Here is a 16,581-nt window from a genome sequence, read left to right as displayed (position 1 = left end):
GTTATGTGGAGTCATGAGTGAGTTTCTTGTCGGTTTGCTGAGTTTTTGGCCTTTCAGTTGTGTCTAGGTGGCTTGCTTCAGAGACAAGATCCTCCAGAAGAATTCCAATTAAACTAGCTATTGGATGTTAAACTTTTGTGTCAGGTGTCTACTGACCATCAGGTTGTGTTATCTGCTTTTTTAAAAATCCCATTCAAATAAAGTTTACTGATATTTTTTTAGTAATTGATGCAGTCCCCTAAATACCTCTATTCCCTGCCTCCCTTTATTCCTGTGATTTCTCAGTTTTTTTTATTTTTAATAAATTTGCAAAAACCTCAAGTAAACTTTTTTCACATTGTCATTATGGAGTGTTGTGTGTAGAATTCTGAGGACAAAAATGAATTTAATCCATTTTGGAATAAGGCTGTAACATAACAAAAGGTGGAAAGAGTGATGCGCTGTGAATACTTTCTGGATGCACTGTAGGACCCAGATGAAATGACTCAATTCTACTGCATTAATATTTTAGGCACAGTCCAAAAGAGTATCATTGTACAGACTTAGCACACAGCCTATTTGAATAATCTTCAAAAACAATTCTTGTTTAGTGTCTGCAGTATATAATATTGCTTTTTCTAGAACAAAAGAAATATGTTTATTAGTGAGTATGTACACTAAATCTATGTATAAATATGTATAGGAAGCAATAAATCAAATATTTGCAATCAAATACATGCTGCATATTTAGCAGTTTAAGCATAAATATGTTATGTTTTATCTGTTACATTTACTAACTGCAACAACCTGGTTATGGGAAAAATGTGTAAAGCTCATACAATCTGGCCAGTAAACCAACTCTGGCTCCTGAACTTCTGAGTAAGGTGTAATCGGCACAGTGAACTTCTGGTGTAAAATTCTCTGCAATTTTCTGAAAGAAATCAGTGATGGCAAGTTGGCCTAATTCAAATAAAACATCTCAAACCATGACATCATGCTTGATGATTGATTTAAGGCTCTTCTCATGGAATACAGTTTTTAGTCTTCTTCAAAAATAATTTAAATTATCTGTTCTTGTCAGATTCCTCCAGAAACCTCGAGTGATTTCTTTGATATGAATAAGCAACAATAATCTTCATAATGAAAAATCTTTTCTACTTTGCTAGTCATAATTTCATAGGTGCATGCTGTGTCTCTTGTATTTGCATGGTGAAATCCTCAAGCTTGTGTGATTTAAATCAATCAAGACTTTATTTCGTTCAGTGTCCATCAGAAGTGCACTGTACACCCCCCTGGGCTCTTAATAAGTGCAGTGCTGGTGTACAATTCTTTACATATGTTAGTATTTTTAGCAACTGTATTATAGACATGTTATGTGATTTGTTTGGAGTACAGTAAATCAGGAACAGGAATGGATCATCAAGGTTTATGGATTTTAGTACATTTCTTTAGCCATATGTTAACACTGACAAACAAAATAGACCATCTACTATTGTATTTACTGGAGCTAAATACATAATTTGGACAGGTTAAGTAAGTCTAAGTGTGTCCTGTTGGTTACAGTATTTGAAAATGTGTACTAATGAAAATTTGTTTAAATGTCTTTTACCAGGTTATCAACTTGTGTTTATGTCAAATACTTTTCCGTGTTGGTTTAATTTGACTGTTTGCCTTTGAAGTATTGAATAAGCGATATATGTAATTACTTACATTTCTGGGGTTGTAATCACATGATTTAAGTTGGAGCTGTCAGTTGGAGCTTTTACAAAAAATTATTTGATATTGTGTTGATTATAAGTCTATTGAAGCTGGATGTACAATGCAAAGACTCAGTCAAGCAAAACGGTGACTGCAAGATGGCTTAAAGGACATTTTAGACATCAATATGAAGAAACAGAGCACAGTGAAATTTAGAAAGAAAAAATAAACTTGGTTTGACTATGCCAACTTTCATGTTGCTAAACATACTTGTACTACTCAATATCTGAAATTCCTATAAATGCAAGCTTGTACAGGTTTCTACTGTATATACAGTATGGGTGTGAATCCATCATTAGTACAGTGAAAGTGTCTTTGGCTGTTAATTACAGTAAATTACAATAACTTGAAATTACCAAATGGCAGCATGACAGACTAGTTGTTAGTGTTGCATTCTGATTACTGCACAGTCCTTAGTTCACATCTCTACTGAGTATATGAAGTTTGCACAGTGTCTGTGTGGATTTTACATTTACATTTGCATTTATTTATTTCTTTTTATTTAGTTTTTATCCAAAGTGGCTTACAAACATAATCAAGTAAAAATGAGTCTGGAAGACTGTTTGGGAGCAACTTTTACAGGACAAGGTGGCAGAATCACTCATGACATTTGAGGAGCTCAGAACAAAATATAAGCTACTTACAAAACCTTTATCGCTAATATCAATTAGACAGATGTTCAAGTGCATTACTCCCAAATCATACTTCCCTTAGAAGTTTATAATATAAAGAGATATTCTACCATTGCAGTTCAAGCTAAACTTTACGATATTATGAATGGTTTGCAAACTATTCGTCCAGATGATGTGTGTATCTTAGCAGGTAATTTTAATCATACCAGCCATAAAACTGTGCTCCTCATTTTTATCACTTCATTGATTTTCAAACCACAGGGAATAATACATTGGATCACATATACTTTAGTGTAGTGAATGCTTATCCAGTGTCACAAATCCCCCCCACCCCTCAACCTTGTCCGGTCTTAATACATTTCTTTGTTCTTGACTCTGGCATACCCCTTATTGCCAGGGCAAAACCTATTGTGCAGACAGTCAGAGTATGGCCCGAGGAAGCCATAACTGAATTACAGGACTGTTTTGATGATACTGATTTGGAACTGTTCAAACAGGCAGCTAAAAAGAACAATCACACGGATTTAAATGCCCGTGCCTCCTCCATTTCATCTTATATTAACCTCTGTATGGAAAATGTCACTATTACTAAGAGAATCTGCACTTTCCTAAATAGGAAACCTTGGATGAACAGGAAATCCAAGACCTATTAAGGGCACATGACATTTTTTTTAGGTATGGGAAACCCAGAGGCCTACAAAACAGCTAGACCCATTCCGAGGAAAAACATTAAGAAGGCAAAGGGCTGTTACAAAGCAAAAATAGAGGAGCATTTTAACAGTTCTGAATTCCAAAGCATGTGGCAGGGCATAAAGGTCCATCATAGACTACAAGGGTAACAGCTGTTCAACCAACATTGAAAACTCATTTCTTCATGGTGTCCTCAATCACTTCTTTGCATGGTTTGACAAGGACAGCAACCAACCTATCACCAAACAAACCCAGCAAAAGGCCCTATTATGCACTCTGGCACTGAATAAACATGAGGTTAGTTGTGCTCTAAACACATTAACCCTAATAAGGTAGCTGGCCCTGATGGGGATCCTGGATGGGTCCTGAAGCATTGTGTGAAACAGCTTACAGCAGCATTCACAAGCCTGTTTAATATCTCTCTAGCATGGTACTCTGGCTACACCTCTGAGAACAGGAAGGCCCTTCAGTGTATCAACAAAATGGCTCAGAGAATTACTGGTGCTCAGCTACCATCACTTAAGATATCTTTATTACATGCTGCAGCAGAAAAGCAAAGAACATTTTTAGAGATCCAGCCCATCCCGGCCATAGCATTTTCACTCTTTTGCTCTCTGGCGGGCACTTCAGACCCCTGCATGCCCGCACTACCAGGCTGATGAACAGCTTCTACCCCAAAGCAATCAGCCGTTTAAATACACAGCAATCACTGCCCCTTACAATAACAGAAATTACCACTGATTCAACTGAACTTGTGCGTCAACCACACATACTGTTGTCACACACTTACACATGACCCATGTGAGCTCATAACCATTTCATTGACTGAATTTCTCACCGCGACTTTATTTATTATTTTTCTATTTATGCTATTATATTTACTTTTACTTTTACTATGTGTATATTTGGAACTGTTAATAGTAACTGTGCTTCTCATAGTTTAATGTCTACTCTTATATACCTTCTATTGGCTTGCTCTAAATGATATTTCATGCTATTGTACGGTGACAATAAAGGTATCTCTCTCAAGTCTATCTATCGGTAATATGCACCATATCAGGACATACAGTAGTTATATTTTAAAACTTACCTGGAAAAAGTTAATACTTCATATATGCTTGGATTCAAGGAACATTTTAGTTGTGATGTTTATTTGGTAATCTGTGAATAAAAAATTTGGCAGTTGAGAAATAGAAATGTTTTTGATAAATGCATCTGTATATTCTTCCATTCTCACTTTTTTCTAATTTATTTCAAGGTCACAGTGGTTACCATATTTTTAATTAATTATAATTCACTGAGCTGTTAAATGGAAATGTACTGTAGGTGCCAGAGAGGATTGGCAGGCATCCTGGCCGGGATGAAGGAAGAATTCATGCCTGGCCAGGAGGCCATAATGGAAGGACTGGGCGAACCGGCTCGCCGGAAGCAGTTGATTCTCCTGTATGGTTGGTGGCCGTGTTCCTAAAGGCTGGACCAGTTTAATGCACCTGTAGGGTGGCATGAGAATTGGAGTCTGAAAATGTAGCCCTGTCAAGGTCTTTGGGGTCTGCCAGAGGGCGCTACATGGGGAGGACTGCCCTGGTTTTTGTGCAGCACAGAAGTGCTTCAGAAGACTAGGACAGAAGACTGGTAGCAGTCCTCATGTCTAGCTTAAAAGAAAGCCTGATGCCTCACTTAGATTGAGTCAGAGTTGGGAGACAGTGGGCAATGCTGTTTTGGAGGAGGAAGGAATATTTGTGAATGGTTGATTTTGAATAATTAATTAATTATTTGTTTATTAGTTAATTGAATATAGCATTGTGTCAAATAAAGTCATTTATTTGAATTTGGAATTGTTTAGGGTATTGCTGTGTCTGTGATTTAGGACTCAATGGCACCCCCTTAGTTGTTAAAGCACTAAATAAAAATAAAGTGAGTTGATTACTTTGGAAAAACATTGCATTTAATACACTATAGTGGTAAAAAAGTAACTCCCCAGTTCAAATCCCAGCTGGATTTTTCTTTGTATGGAGTTTGCATGTTCTTCCTTCGTTAATGTGGTTTCATAATAAGAATTCTACCCTCAGTCTATATTCATAGTGTTAATTATGTCTTGAATGGTAAACTGGCTCTTTGGGAATGCGTGTACAATAAATTGTCCTGTAATGGATTGCCATTTCTCTGCAGTGGAGCTTCTCCTCAGCAGGAGAGGATCTGACCAGAAAAATGTGGGATGGAGAACAGAACGGATGAGACTCTTACAGGAACACTCCTTTACTTTATCAAGAGTCAAGTGAAATCATGAATTTCAGCACAATCAACAGTACACAAACCCTTGATGAAGTTATACACAAAGTGTATATTGGATGTTTTGGAAGTTGGTGGTGTGTATACTGATTATGTTATTTTTGACTTGATTTCTTCTGAGTCTTCTGTGCTATCAGTCAACAAACAAAGCAAGAAATAATTTGCATGTTAGCAAATATGTAAAGTTCAGTGTGTTACATTGCATCTTTTCCGAAATAACAACTTTCTCCAATCTGGCTTTATTCAGTTTAGGTTTATGGTAGGAGTTGGGGGGAGTGGACTAGAATTCTGTATCATCTCTTTTAAGCACAATGCAGAAACCATCCATGAAGTGGATGCCAGACTATTGCTGATCTTACCCACACAAACACCCCTACAGGTACAATTCGGAATCACCAGTTGACCTAGGTTTGCATCTTCTTGGATATGTGGGAGAAAAACTGCAGTAAGAAATCCACACAGATACACGAACAATGTGAAAACCTCACATAGACAACAACCTAGCATGGAATTTAATCCCAGGAGGCTGGATTCACATTATCACACTGTGATACCATGCTGGCTTTCGGAAATTCTCAGTACAACTTGACTATATATTATGCAGAGAGGTGAAAGTGGTTCATTTGTTGTTTGTCCAAGCATTATAAAGGGCAAGACATGTAATCTAAACAACTTTGACGTAGGCATTATTATTAATGCCAGAGGTGGTAATCCAGTATCTTCATTGATATTAATATAGTACAGTCTCTTGAATTTATAGAGAATGGTACAATAAACTAAAAAACATTCAGGGAGTGGTAGTTCCATTGGCAAAGACATCTTGTTGATGAGAGGGGTCAGAAAAGAAAGGCCAAACTCATTCAATTTAAAAGAAGGGACCCAAATTCTCAAATCACCATTGGTTTTCAGAAGGCCACCTCAGAGCACACAACACAATTTTGTATTAGCACCATGAATCCGTTAATTGTTCCTTGTGTCAATGGTGCATGCTGGCAGGGTTATGGTAAGGTTGTGGAGAATGTTTTCTTGGCACACATTAAACCTCTTCATAATGGTTGAGTGTAATTTGAATGGCATAACAAAACTAAACACTTGTGTTGAACTCATATATCCCTTTATGGTTATGGTCTGCTTGTTTTAAATTAGATATTTCTAGCTGGGTATTATGTCTTGTCATAAATATACATTATTAGAAGCTGGCTCTTCAAACATGACAGTGACCTCAGTTTACTCCTAAGGCCAGTACATGCCCCAGATCTTAGTCTAATGCATCAATATGTGGATGAAAAATGTACATCAATTGTGTGTTACTGCCGAGTCAGCATGGATAAAAAATTCCCTAAGGAATGCTTTCAAGCATCTTGGTTAATCCATTCCTCAAAGACTTAAAGTTGTTCTGTGTCCCTAAAAACCTGGCCATTGGCCGTTTACTATATTTCAAGTTCTTTGTATTTATTTTAACAAAATCCAAGGCTATCCATATTTCAGTGAAGGATGTAAAATGCATCATAGGCTGTCTGCCATTTTCATAATGTCTTTAGTAATGTGATTTGCAATCTAAGACAAATACATACATTCCGGGAAGAAGGAGATTTACAAGAAATATGGGTTGCCTAATAACTATAAAGACTGGGAGAAAATGTCATTGGAATATTATTGCAAAGTCAAATTTTTGTAATTCTTTTCTTTTTTTCAAAGGCGGCAGATATGACTGTAATTATGTTAAGGCCTACTATGTTTATAGTGTCCCTGGTCTAAGTGTCTCAGTTGACACAGTGCAATTCAACATCTTTGCAAGCATATTTGATCTGGCTGTAACATAAATTCTTAAATTATAGTTGCTTATGCACCAAAAAGGCATAAAAATGAATTTCCAAATCACGTTCCCAGTTTGCTCATGTTGGATTTACTGGCCCCTGTTGCTTTACCTTATTAGGTTCTGATTTATTGTATATCTCAGTAGTCTACTTTGCATGTTGACTGTGTGATCCTAATAATTTTTTGAGGCTTGCTGCTTTATCATAATGTAGTTGGATTCTCTAGATGTTTTCAGTTCCTTGGAATCAGGTTACTGTTGTATTCTCATCATGGTAAAAGTTCCACCCTAGAATGTGACCTCACCAGTGATGAGAGATAGTGTTGCTGCTTTCCATAGTTAAGTCAGTATATATTGAGTTATTAGTCCTTTAAGGCACAACACTGCACTCTGTAGTGGAGGCTAGAGTGCTAGATAAACATAAGGTCAGGTATTTTATGGACAATGGAAAAGACAATCCCTGCTGAAATCCATTACAGTTGCTTTTTACAAGCCACTGCACCAGTTCTAAGAAGTGAATTACCTCCAGATGCATAATGTGTATAGTTGGCATGGTTAGCACATCCTTCCCATAACTGTGTTTCTAATCAATGCCCAAACACTACTTATGAGGGGTTTTCATGTTTTCTCCACTTATCATTTTAATTTATTTTTCCAAAATCAATCATGATAACCCTACTACTGACTAAATTGTCCCCATATGATTAAGTGTGAATATGCCCTGCTGTGGACTACGTATGAAATGGAAAGCACTATTACTACTGTCACACAAGAAAGTTTTTTTAAAGTCTGCGTTTTGCAGTGTAAAATATCATGATCATCAGATTATACATATTAAAAACATTTATTCATTTTGAAATAATGGTGATTATAAATTTCTTTAGTTTGAAATTTTAAAACATTGGTCACTTGTGGTCAGTAGTTTGTCTTATTTTTCTGTCAGTGACAATGTCTGTATTCTAAGAGTTATATTTTGCTTATTGGTGATGGTATCAATCTGTTCGAATGACTTGTGTTTACTTGTTTTGTAACTATATTATGTTAATTTTAATATTACTGTAGCTGAAGGATAAACTGACAGATTGTTTGTATTGAATCCACAATGTACACAATATTCTCTAACCTTACATTTCAAAAGCATTGAATTTTGTTTTGTATGCTTTCTTGATTTGATTAACTTCTACTAAAAGACAAATGTTATCTTGTTGAATTGCTTTCTAATAAAAACTTGTTTAGTGAGCGATGTCATACAATAAGTATTGCTGATATTAAACATTATGTTTAGATGTTGTATAAAATCTAAAAATGAGCATTGTAAAAGGTCTTCCATAAAGAATACTACAAGGAGGCGGCATGGTGCCAGTGTAATAGATGGACTGATGAATAATCACAGGACAAAAAGGGGCCACACATACCTAGCAGAAAATAATTTGGGTTTAAGAAAGACAATGAGTCTTCATCACAGCCAGTATATTGTGTTTCCAAGTTTCTTTTTTGTTTTTCTGCAAGGATCCACAATTTTCTGTTTCTGCTTTGAAATGACAATGTAAGATATACAGTAAAAGAAAGTGTCACATGTCAGGTAACAGGTAAATTCTTAGTGGAAGGCCTGGAATGAGCCAAATTAGTGCATTTGAATTCATAAAAGGAATGGATACGGTACATTGGTGTAGTTGTTTTTATTTAATGATAATTTTTATTTAACATCAAAGGCAACAGTTTCTGGTTATTTTGGATAATGTAAAAATATGGGCAGGTTCTTCAGCCCATTGCACAGCTTGCTTGTGCAGATATTTATTATTTTTAACAAGTATTTAACTTTATGATACATGTTAAACAGTTTTCAGTTAGCATCAGCTTCTTAATTTTGGAAATCCTATCTTGTACTAGCTTAAGAGTATAATAGCACTATACAATGGTGCAGGAGAAAGTAGGGTGAAATGACACCTTTCATTGGCTAACTAAATATATATATATATTTATATATTCTATATTTTAACATTATACATAGTTATTGTCTGTTTTTTTCACCTGTATTATTATCATTCTTTAATTTAATATTATTTATTGTATCAGTATGCTGCTGCTGAAGAATGTGAATTTCCCATTGGGATTAATAAAGTATCTATCTATCTATCTATCTATCTATCTATCTATCTATCTATCTATCTATCTATCTATCTATCTATCTATCTATCTATCTATCTATCTATCTATCTATCTATCTATCTATCTATCTATCTATCTATCTATCTATCTATCTATCTATCTAAATAGATTACAAATACAAGCTTTCGAGTCAGCTAAGGCCCCTTCATCAGGCAAGGTGTAACAAAGAAAGCTTGCATTTGTAATCTATTTAGTTAGCCAATAAAAGGTGTCATTTCACTCTACTTTCTCCTGTATCAATCTATGGCTAACATGGTACATCAATCTACTGCTATACAGTGGTGTGAGATGGTATAAATACAGAAAAAGTAGTAATCAGTTTTGCTCAATATTATACAATGTTTTATTAATCTTGACATCAAAAGACACGTTGGCACAGTGGTTAATAATATAACCTCATAGCGTCAGATACCTGGATTCACTTTCCACCACAGTTACTATCAGTGTAGGTTTTGCACATTCTCCCTGTGCACAGGTGTTCTTTCTGTTGGTTTTCTGTTTCTTTTCTTCAGGTTTCTGTCCCCAACACAAAGCTGAACTTATTATTTAATTGGCAACTCAAAATTGGCCCAGCATGAGTGTTGGTGGGTGAAGGTACTTATGCATGTAATGTGGCAAACTTAATACTGATTTACTCCCAGGATTGCACAGATATGGTCTGTAATGGAATAAGTGGGTCTGAAAAAAATTTTTAAAAGTTGAAACACCTGAGATGAATATACTTTTATCTTCCCACAAATTTGCTTATAATTTTTGCAACAAAACATGTGAAAGATATTTGAGACTTGTAAGGTGGATTGGAGGTACAATAGATTTACATTGTTACATTACATTGTTTGGACCATTGAGATATTCCTGCATGGATCATTCTCTGTCTGAAATCTGTTTGTTCTTCCTGGGTTTTTCTCTTAAAGTCTAAACATATACTGCTGGAACTGACAAGTTTAGATTTATCCAAGTGTGTGCTCTGTGCAAGACTGGCATTCATCCCATTGAGAGTTAGTTTCTGCTTTGTCCCAAACACTGTAGTGAAAGTACTCAATGCTATCCAGTGACCTGAGACGAAGACTGGACTCCTTTTGTACTGTGTCTATTTGGAGAATCCTTGGGTAACGTTGATTTGACTTTGTGTTGAATGAGCGGTTGCTCATGTAGTCCCAAATGACCTGCAGCATTGTGAGGAAGCGTCAGTTATGGCACTACGGCTATGTGGCGTGATTCCCCGAGGGTGATCCAGCTTGTAAGATTCTCATTATTGGGGACCCGAGTGGCTGGACCAGGCCAAGGAGACGCCCACGTAACACCTGGCTGTGGCAGATGGAGGGTCATTTCCGTAGGTTGGGACTGGACTACATGTCTGCCTGGGGTCTTGCCAACCAGGATAAAGAGCTGTTTCGTCATGTGGTGGGTGCGGCAACGCGCTGTACCAGTGCATGATCTCCAACCTGACCTGACCTGACCTGACCTGAGTTAGTGTGCCAGGATATGCTAGGCACAAAAAAAAACTTCAATAATTAGAATCAGCTAATAAATGTATGAAAAGAGTTATGCTTTGTCTTTTTGGTTAAGTGAGATTACACAAAACTTTCAGTTCTTTGCTTTTTTAACGCAACAGTCATAGAGGTTTAATGTTCCAAATCAATTCACTTTTCTCTTCACAGAAAACATAATTTCTGAGAGAAAGAGGAAGACACTGGAGATGACCTCCCAGCAAGGAACAGGTACGAGTGATAACAAATGTCTCGTATGCAGTAGTGGGTGAGCCTGTAGGTGGTTATAAGAGTATGATGTTGTTCAAAGTTGAACCCCACCAGCAGGTACTTTCCAAGTTACCCAAAAGGAACACAAAGAATCAGTATCACGCTTTTTTTTTTTTATTTCTTAATTTTTCTGTGAGAAAAAAAAAAATCTACCAAAAAAACAAGCAAAGATATACTAAAAACAATGGTTTGTGTAAGAGTTTTGTTCAGTTTCAATCAGATGTTTGTCTACTTTTATAGTTGCACTTGTATTGGCGTATTGCTTAGAGCACGATGAGGAGAGATTCTAGCTTGTCGTACAGTACATTACTTTCTAGCTGTCGTATGAATGTTTTCCTTCAACCTTATAGAATATTTTGCAGATTGTGTAAGATCCATTTTGAACAAGGGAAAATAGTCTGGGTGCATTTCAATGTTTTTGTAACTCTTTTGTTTAATATGCTGCTGCTGTAAAGGTAGTGCTGAGGCTGAAAGCCTGTGGTAGAACTTGAATGTTTCACTGATTTAAAATAGCTGAGGCTGAACTGACTGAAACTTCAGCATGTTCTCTCCTTGAGCCTCCTTTTTGAAGGACATAGATATGGAAATAATGTTACTTGCTTTCCTGCAAATCACATGTGTTGTATGTAATTAAGCATCAGATGGCAGGCACATAATAAAGTAGGCAAATCCCAAATCTAGCTGTTAATATGCAAAGTAAACACTCCATGAAAATTTGATTACACTGTGATGGCTTTTATGTAATAAGAAAGGGAAAGCAGTAATAGAGCTAAACTCTCAAACAACAGCCAGTTAAATAAAAATATGCATGTTTTCATTGTTTTTTTTTTAATTAATGTTTTCTTTACTGAATAGTAGTTATAGCAAATATGTTGAGAATAATATTCCTTGTTTACATTTTCACTGTACCTAGTTGTGTTATTTTGAAACTAATAAAAAGGACAAATCATTTAATAAATAATGCAATCATATCTAAGCATAAATTTATTGAAATTACATAATTTCCATTGCTCTACCATAATTGTTAATAATATTTACATACTGTAAACTATTCAAATTCCAAATACTACATGTTACCATATTTTATTTTTAATAACTTAACTAATATTTTCATAATCAGTCTTCACTTTTGATTTTGTTTGATTAATGAATCAATATTTGTATGTACCAGCTTTTTACTAGTATTAATTAAACCCTTGAAAGCTCCATCACAAAGCAGATTGAAAAGCAAATAGCAATTTGTGAAGAGCAAATCAGAATGCCAAGTGTAAAATAAAAGGGAGAAAACAGTAATTGTGTGAAGTGACAAAAAGCCAATGCTACAGTACGAGCTATATTTTCAGTAAGGTTTCTTTGCACCTACAGAAGTCATGTGAATGTTCTCTGTAGCATTACACACTCATTGTGTAAGATTTTTATATAAGAAGAAATGGAACAATTTGTTTTAATTAGCCTTGGGGAGTACTGATATGCTGTAAAGAGAGCACCAGGATGGGAATTTAAAGCAAGGCCAATGAGTAGTGTAATGAGTTGCTGAAGTGAGAATGTCAGCTTCAGATGCTTTCAGAGCTCCTTGTGTCCTGCATATTATAAATATTACTACAGTTTCCTTCAGGAGCTGGATTTTGATTTTTATTGTGAACTATGTACAATGCTTAATATGAAGTATCAGATTATAAGTCAATACCTTTTAAATTTTTGTATCCATTACTGAAACCATAGTTGGCCCATGTGAATTCTTGTGTAATGATCGAAATATATACTTTAATTATTTATTTTGGTTTTTCAAGGATAATTTCAGAGAAAACATGCATGCTTGTAAAATGCTTAGGAAAACTAGATTAGATTACTTACTTGGCAGTATGCATTATATTGATGCACAAGTATAACCTTTTTAAAGTAAAGGTATAAAACATCCATCCATCCATTTTCCAACCCGCTGAATCCGAACACAGGGTCACGGGGGGTCTGCTGGAGCCAATCCCAGCCAACACAGGGCACAAGGCAAGAACCAATCCCGGGCAGGGTGCCAACCTACCGCAAGGTATAAAACATTTTAGTTTATATATGTTAAAGAGATGCATACTGGATGCAATTTGGTTCTTAAACATACATTTTTAAATACGTATTTTTGCTACATTTTGGTATATAGTTATGCTATCTTTCCTGGTTTTCAAATACTTTAATTTTGTTATGCCTGCTGATCCTTGCATGGGCCTTGTTCATTTTATAGATTCTTGGTTAATCATATTTTATAGAAAGATAATCATAATAATAATAATAATAATAATAATAATAATAATAATTAATTACATTTATATAGCGCTTTTCTCAGTACTCAAGGCATTTGGATTTAAGTACTATTCTTATTTTGGATCAAAATTTTATTGCATGATATTTTAGTTACAATATTAAATGTTGCTTCATACAAGGTAGATCAGATTCAGATTTGTCTGATATGTCATAATCTATCACACTGAAAAAATGAGAACAAAATCTTATTGATTACATGATTTTAAATTAGCAGTTGTCAGAATTTAGGTAGTCTAAACTCAAAGTTAGCAATTTCAAAGTAGGATAAAGTCTGGAATTCATATATGGTTGCTTAGCAAAAGCAAAAATAAACTTAAAACCAGAAATATTCTAAGGTAAAAGCCAGCATATTACCAATTGGCTTTCTGTTGTTTTAATTTTTGGGAGCTAGTGTCAATCTAAACCTAATCAGCCCTAACTAGCTTTCACAAACAAAGAAAGTGTACTTCTCTACAGATATCCTATTCCTTCTTTATTCATTTACAAAACATTGTGTTTATCCCTTATTGTTATTTTCAGAAATATTTTCCCACAAACAAACAGTCTCTCCCCATTCTAACGCAAAGTTATAGTAAAATATAGCTGCTTTTATGCACACTTTAAGGCCATGTCTCATTACATGACTTTTCCAGTAATTTTCAGTCACAAACATCATTTACATAATCTTAGCCTGTCGCTGTACACTCCTGTGGCTTCCCATCATGTAGTTTGACATACCCAGTGATCCAGTCCAGCCAGTATGGAATTCACCCCAATGAAATCAAACTGGTTTGTTCAAACAGGTTAATTTTGTCTAAGTTTGTAGAGGTGGGCTTGTGTGTATGTGAGAGCTGACAACCTTGATGTACAATGCATATAATGTAGCTAACCAGGAATACATAAGAATAATGTGTTGGACCACATAAACAGAAGAGAGACTCAAATGTTTTTTGTAGATCAAATAAGAAGAGAGATCTGTTGTTGTGTGTTTTACATATCAAGACAGAATGGAAAATAAGGTAAAAAAAGGGCCACGATTGTGGCTGTACTTGTCGTACCTGTAAAGCCTATGCACGGGCACCAACTTTGTCATACAACATATTATTGGCTGTCAGAAAAAGGAGTGAGCTTGCAGTACTTTGGAGATGTGAAACTGTGCAGAAAGTTGACATGCAGTAGTCTAATTTAACATACTCTGCAATTCTGACATCCTCTGGCAATGACATCAGTAACTGCAGTCATCAAGTTTGCTATACCCTCCAAATAGAAGTCATGCAGTGTAACATTAACTTTATGTGAAATGCCATCCATGGCATTGGAGAATGCAATTTATGCTGTTTTAAATTAAATAGATGATATGCAGTGCTATTACCATTAAAACATAAAGTAAACAAAAGAATGCAGTCAAGCCAAAGTGATAAAAAGCAATACATACATACATACATACATGCATGCATACATACATAAATAAACACACTTAAAAATTTTAAAATCCTTGTACTAGCATTTGGTCTAGCATTTGATGTAACTCATGGAGATGTAAGCTCTCATTCAAAAATATTGTTGTATGCCAAGAAATTAAGGCCTAATCTAATCTCGTCCACATATTTTCTCTTGGGTAACCTTAATGCTTTTTATGCCCACTTTGATTGCAATCATAAGCTTTCTTCCATGTGAATGCCCCTAGCATTGCATGATTCATCCTTCTGTGGATGATCTAAAGATATTTTTTAAATTAGCCAATGCCCATAAAGCATCTGTTCTGTATGGAATTTCAGGACATGTTTTAAAAACTTAAAGGAAACAATTGTCTGACATTTTCAATGACATGTTTAATATTTCACTAGGAGAACCAGTGGTTACATCCAGTTTAAAAAAAGCAATTACTCTTATGCCAAAGGAAAAAAAATTAGACTTTCTCAGTAACTACAGACTATGGCACTCACTTTAAATAAAATGTTCCAGATATTTTGGACCCTCTGCAGTATATATATTGTCACATCTAGTCCACAGAGGATGCCATTAAACTGCTGTGTATATACTATGGTTCAGCATTTACCATAGTTGCTCTATCAAAGCTGATCACCAAGGTCCTAGAATTTGGATTTAGTGACTCTATCTGCACCTCGGGTTTGGACTTCTCAAGTGGCAAATTCCAGCACATGTGGACTTGTTGCATTACTTTATCCATTCTGATCCAAGACACATAAAGCTACAGAGTAATATACTGATCACCTATGACCATATAGTCCAAAACATCTCATTGTTTCCCCTATCATGGACATTAGTGATTGGGCTGCCTAGTAGACCCAATCATCCGCTCAGTAAGCCGTTGGGGTGCTATACCTGAGGAAAGTGTAAAGTTATTGAAGCATTTAATCTTGAAATTAATTGATTTATTCAGTTGTTGCAGATTTTTTAAGTGCAACCAAGCTGTCCGTGGTGTTTGTTTACTTTTGTGCTTTGTCTGCTGTCCTTTACATCAACTGGTTGCCAAAATGACCCTCGCCTTGTGGGTGATACCATACACAACCTTTAATCAGTGAGTAAACTAGAAACAATCTAGTAACTAGTCACATGATGTGATTCACTTAAGATGACAGTTTATATTTACATAATATATATTTTATTTATATTATACTTATTATATTATTGATCAGTGCTACTTCCCTAAAATCAATTCTCCCTCCCATCCTCATTCAGCAATAACATTTTTTCTTGGGGAAACATTGCCATACCATAAGCCTGATCACCAAGAAAGACAAGATAGCTTGGAGAGAAGAGGACAGCCTCACTAGTTCCTCCAGATTTCTCCATTTACATTCAACAATATCTACAGGTACAAAATGGAGGCTACATAACATCTTTAGTCCAAAGCACCGAAGTGATTAGTGAAGACAGCACAAAAATTGTCACGCAGTTGCCTTCTAATTAGAACATTTAAAACCAATGCATCTAAGCCAAACTGTATAAATGTAGTTTATATGTATGTTGTATTCATTGGTTTTGTTGTCTTTGAAAGTATTGTATTACTATCTCTGGTCAGGGGAGACACATAAGCAAAAAATTCCAGTGTTATACATGAACTTGAAATTCAAAACAAATCTATTGACAGAGGACAGGCAGGGGTAAAATGGCTTCAATCAACAATTACACCTTAATTACACCTTAACTGCTTGTGATAATATTTAAAAAT

At 35.4% G+C, this 16,581-nt stretch overlaps 1 protein-coding gene across 1 annotated transcript in view; it reads left to right on the top strand.

The window, feature by feature from the left end:
• dmtn (dematin actin binding protein) overlaps nucleotides 1-16,581 on the top strand; it is a 115,438-nt gene that overhangs the window by 44,592 nt on the left and 54,265 nt on the right. Inside the window, exon 2 of the mRNA XM_051933388.1 lies at nucleotides 10,995-11,054. The gene's annotated coding sequence lies outside the window, so the exon portion shown is untranslated. The remainder of the gene's footprint in view (nucleotides 1-10,994; nucleotides 11,055-16,581) is intronic.

Source organism: Erpetoichthys calabaricus, chromosome 1 (genome assembly GCF_900747795.2).
Source record: "Erpetoichthys calabaricus chromosome 1, fErpCal1.3, whole genome shotgun sequence".
Classification (NCBI taxonomy): domain Eukaryota; kingdom Metazoa; phylum Chordata; class Cladistia; order Polypteriformes; family Polypteridae; genus Erpetoichthys; species Erpetoichthys calabaricus.
This window is presented reverse-complemented; position numbering and strand designations above follow the sequence as displayed.